The sequence below is a fragment of the Lathyrus oleraceus genome, chromosome 1 (assembly GCF_024323335.1).
Source record: "Lathyrus oleraceus cultivar Zhongwan6 chromosome 1, CAAS_Psat_ZW6_1.0, whole genome shotgun sequence".
Classification (NCBI taxonomy): domain Eukaryota; kingdom Viridiplantae; phylum Streptophyta; class Magnoliopsida; order Fabales; family Fabaceae; genus Lathyrus; species Lathyrus oleraceus.
Window position 1 is genome coordinate 396,916,194 of NC_066579.1, and position 5,312 is coordinate 396,921,505.

General features: G+C 32.0%; 1 long non-coding RNA gene across 2 annotated transcripts; it reads left to right on the forward strand.

Annotated features, from left to right (window-relative positions):
• The first annotated feature begins 1,278 nt into the window (after window positions 1-1,278).
• LOC127115803 (uncharacterized) lies at window positions 1,279-3,098 on the forward strand. Of its 2 annotated transcripts, XR_007800880.1 has the most exons (5): window positions 1,279-1,775; window positions 1,879-1,979; window positions 2,096-2,307; window positions 2,589-2,741; window positions 2,856-3,098. It is a non-coding gene; the product is annotated as an uncharacterized LOC127115803 (long non-coding RNA). The 2 variants fall into 2 exon arrangements; XR_007800879.1 differs by having other exon boundaries at window positions 2,589-3,098.
• Window positions 3,099-5,312: the final 2,214 nt, after the last annotated feature.

Consider the following 5,312-nt stretch of genomic DNA (forward strand, 5'->3'; position numbering starts at 1 on the left):
CTGGAATATTTTATGACATGATCTAAAATTAAAAATAAATGGTAAACTTACTTTTTGATTTTTATGACATAATATAAAATAAAAATAAAATAAATATTGAACTTATTTTTTTTTGAAATTTATGACATAATCTAATAATAATAATGAAAATAACTAAATTAACTTTTAAAAAATAAAAGTTATAACATAATCTAAAATACAAGGAAAAATGAAAAATTCTTTTTGCTATTTTACTATTATGATTTCTATGTATTTATTTATTTATTTTATTTGTAAAATAAATAACAAAAGAATAATTTGATTTAAATGTTTTAAGAAATAAAAGAAAAGAATGAGTAGTTAACTCAAAACGTGAGGCTCAGGACGGATTATTCGAGGGTTCCCACCGGAATGCAAGATTCGAATGGTCCTCTTCTTTCGTGTTTTAAAAAAGGAAATTAATCGGGTTGTAAAGATAGTTTAAAAATAAAAATACATTATAGGGATAAAATTAATTTTATAATTTTATATGTATATCGAATTAATTTTCTATATATAATCGAGTTCCCACCAGAATGCTAGATTCTAATGGGAGGAAATGGAATTAAATGTCGAAACTATGGAAAGTTAGTGAAATTTAAAATCGAAAGTTTAGTGAATTGAATATAATTATTTACATGTGTAAAAGTAGGAACATAGATGTTAATAACCTAATTAAATTAATTAACGCATGGAAATCGATTAACCGTACCAAAACCCAAATCAAAAAAATCAATAATTAAGAAAAATCTAAAAAAACTAAACATTTAAAATCTAACAACTAATTAACAATTAAATTAAATTAATCAAATAAAAATGTTAAAAGTAAAATAAATAGTAGAAGTTATGAAATAGCAAGCATAAAAATATGAAATATATGCTATATCCTAAGTATCGAATCCATCCCACTAAAGAAAATGAAACTGCTCCCTCTACACTAGGCCATTTATGGTTATTCATTACTTTAGTAACAACTTGAATATATGAACCAGAATAGATTAAAATATAAATTAAAAATAAAACTAAAATAAGATGGTCTGTTGGACAGATCAAAGCTCACAAAAATGGTGAGAAGGAATCCAATGGACAGACCCTAGCCGCCTGGCTGTTGGGTGGAAAATAACTATGCATTAATACTAGCACACAAAAATTAATAAAGATTAATGTCAAGAAAAACCAAAAGGTAGGTGGATTTTAATTAGGTTTTTAATACTATTTCTTAAAATAAATAAAAGAAAACTGAAACAGAGATACGTGAAAACACGCAAAATCCATTCGTCTTCTTCACGAAGACTCACTCTTGCTTCCTCATCATCTCTCGTCTTCGATCCATCTCTCTCACCCTCAATATCATTCAGACTCCCAATCCCTCATCATCTCTCAAACGCTCACACTCTCTACTCTCACTATACATGCAAAAATCCATGGCATTTAAGAGATTCAAACAAATAAATCTCACCTTCGGTGGTGGTTCGGTGAGGCTTGGATCTGCCTTCTTTACCTCAAAGTTTTCTCTTTGAGGTTCTTCTCTTTCGCCGTTTCAATCTAGGTTTTTCCGCCGTTTTCGAACTAGGGTTTTCGTGGCCGCCCAGATTTTAGGTTTTTCCGTGGTCGCGTTCGTCCTCTCCCCTCTCACCTTTTATACTCAACAACTAGGGTTTCAGATTGGCCTCTAGAGATCAAAAAGGGGTTTCTGCGAAATCCCTTTAGAGTTGTCAGATTTTGGTCGCCCTATTTGATGTTTGGATTCGGAAAAGGTAACACAAACCTACACTTTCTTCTTTGAATTTTGTCTCAATCCCTTTTGGGATATTTTTTTGAATTTTACCACCTTGCTGAGTTCGTATGTTTTTACTGCAGTGAATTTTGACACTTAGCAGGAGCCTATGGTGAAATTGGTGTTTTCTAGCCTATTGGTTTTGCTGCAACATGTGAGCAATTGGGAACATCCCTCTTTGCAGGTTTCTGTCATGGAATTTTTTAGCTAATTATTCTGAGTTATAATATAGGAACACTTGTGAGCTTATTGGAAGGGTTATGGAATTGATTTTTGAATTCCTATCCTTTATATCTACAGGTACGGTTTGGTATGATTAAGGTTTTGGAGTGTTACAAACTGGATTTGCAATTGGTCTACACAGGACGCGTGCCAAGGTTAATTGTCGACGCATTGCAGCTTGGATCTTTTGCATTGCCGACATATTGCTGTTGCTGCAAGTTGTGATGGTGTTATCAGTTAGGATTGTTATTTGGAAGTTAATGCAGTTGGTTGGTTCTCTTCTGATGCAGGTATATTGTCTATGTCGGTAACATCAAATCCACTATGAAACATGTCCTTCTGTTGCCAAGTAGATGTAATAAGATGAATTGCTTAATTTACTCCATGGTTTCCTAGGACTTGTTGGTTTAATTGTTAGTGTTAAATGAATGTAGTTGTTTAGAAAATGAAATTATATGTTTTGTGGTTGTCAAATGAGTTCTGCTATCCTTTGAATGATATCATGTGATGCTTCTAACTTCCTTTCCCAAGATTCTTTTGAATTAACAGTGTGTTTCCCATTTTTCTATAGGTTCTGCTATTGACCCAAACTAAGGAGAGAAACAAACAATTCCTAAATTTTGTTACTCAAAGAACCAATACCTTCCGTATCAAATTTGGTTAATGTATGGCTGCAATTAGAAAGTTGATTATTCATGAATCAAAATCTTAGCGCAACTTTGAGGTATCTGGCTTATGATGAATCCCGCAATGCTAAATTGACTTGGGAATACAGAAGAGACTAAATGGATTATGGTGTTGAACCGCACAACTCATTAATATGCTGTTTCTTTTGTAGGTATCTCTATGGAACGGAAAGCAGTTTGGGATAGAAAGAGATGATGACATGAAACATGGTGGCGGTGGAAGTTAATGCGTAGGAATTATATGCTAGAACTTTAGGTCATAAATTTGTACCTTTGGAATTTGATTCTTGTGTAAGGTATTGACATGCTTGGAAAGAGGAATTAGAAATTATGACAATGTTTTGAGCATGTAACCTATGGTTGGAATTGGTTTCTAACTTTTAATTTTTGTGATTTGGATGGAATCGTATTATAAAGTCAGTGAATTGTATTGAATGGTTGAATGTGATGAATGATATAATTTGAAATTATTATGGAAAGTTTATTTATGAATGTTTGAATATTAAGATTTAGAATTTGAATGAAATTGAAATTGAATAGTTATGGAAATTTTCTATTGAGATTTGCATTATAATTGGAATTACTGGTTTGAACCAAAATTGGGAACTAACTGTGATTGAAAAATTATTGGACATTATTGTTAAATATGAATTTAAACATGAATGTGGATTGATGAAAAGTTAAGATTTTGAATGTCATATATTGACTTAAAGTCTAGGAATGGTGTAGTGGATTTTGATGGACATGATTGTTAAAAGGGTTAAGGGATAAATGGATATTTGGTTATAAAAATGGATATGGATTTTAGAAATAATCCAAGACTACTCTAAATGTTAATTTAAAATCAAAAACCAATAAAACCAATAAAAATCAAATTAATCTATAATTTGTTAAAATTAATTTGATATGAATTCTAACATTTATTTGAAAATTAAAATCAATTAGAGTTTGAATCATTAGTAAAAAAAACAATTAAGATTAAATTGAAATTTGAAATTAGACTTAATTTAAAATTAAAATCAAATTGAAAATTAAAAAGTCAAATAACTTAAATTAGAATCCATTTTGTAATTAAAAGCACCATGATCGAAAAGGCCTAGATAATGACCAATGTTTATCAAAATCGAGACAATATGGATTTGGGAATGGACGGTTGACTTTGGTCAACTAATTGACCAGAAAGTCAACGATTGACCTCAGACGTGAATTAGGGTTTATATTAAAATGAATGCATGATGCATAGTGGATGAATGCAGATGGATCTAAAATCGGGGTATGACACCGAGGATATTGAAAAGGAATAAGAAGAAGAGGATGTTGGTGGTTCCTTGGTGAGAATGAAGGTGAATATCGTTGTTGTAGTTCAGGAGAATGTTGTTGAACCTTTTTTCAAGGGTGCCCAGTTATTCGCCTCTACTCTATTAGAGCATGCAGAAAATCATCATGGAACCTCTAAAACTGTGATGGAAGATGATGATGGTACTAGAATTGTTCTAGAAACTGCTGAGGTTCAGGCTACTGAAGTTATTGTTGGGTTAAAGTCTATTGAGATTGAAGCTTCTGGTATTCCTGAAGAAGTATTTTCTAAAGCTATTGAAGAAGAAAATCTAGCTACTTCGGAAGCTCTGAATACTAGTATGACAAGTATAAATATGAATTGTATCTTGGAATATGATTTTGATTATTCCACTGTAAACTACAAGTCCCCTACACCTTCACCAAATCCCTCACCCAATCAATCTCCAAAACACACATTACTCCCTATTGGTGAATCCATGGATGTTCAGAATCAATTAATTATATTTTCTGCTTTTGAACACCAAAAACCTCTTAATACCATGCTTGAACCTCCCATAGATGTTTATAGTGGGAAAGCTTCTTCTTATAGTTCAGAGTCAGAATATGATGAAGATGGGTTCGATGCTCACCTTAACCTCAAAACTGTAAAACCTTCACCTGTGATCATCAAACCTATTCAATCCATCCCTCCTCAAAAATTTTCTCATTAAAACTTACCATCTAACCAAACATGTTCTAATTCTGAAGTTGAACATGTAACCTTACCACAACCAGAACCTACTTCTCCACCAGAAACTCAACCACTTCAACTATCACCAAAATCCACACCTCATAGAACCAAACCATGTTCAAACTCAACTCTAAGGTCAAGTTGCATCTGAACTTCAAATTGAAACTGAACAAATTGTTCAGGACCTACCCTTAGTTCAATTTTCATCTGAACCTATAACTGAATATGAACATATCTCTTTTGATCTTCTTCATCCTGAAACTTCCCTAAATCTAATTGTCCAAAATTACCAATCCTCTGGCCTTTTACAAACTAACAATTCATCTCTTCCAGCTGCTATTCAAACCAACCTGGAATAAATGAAATTTATCTTTCTTGATAAAGTGTAGGATTTAGTTGATGAGAAAAATTCTACTTCTGACCCAATAACTTATACTGCAAAGTGGGATTCTAAAAAAATCTCTATTATATATGTTATTCAGAATCTGAAGGATTCCACTTCAGAATTTATCATCTCTTATAGTAGAAGACAAGATATTTTGGAAGCTAAACTGGCCTCTATTGTTGTTGTTCAACAAGC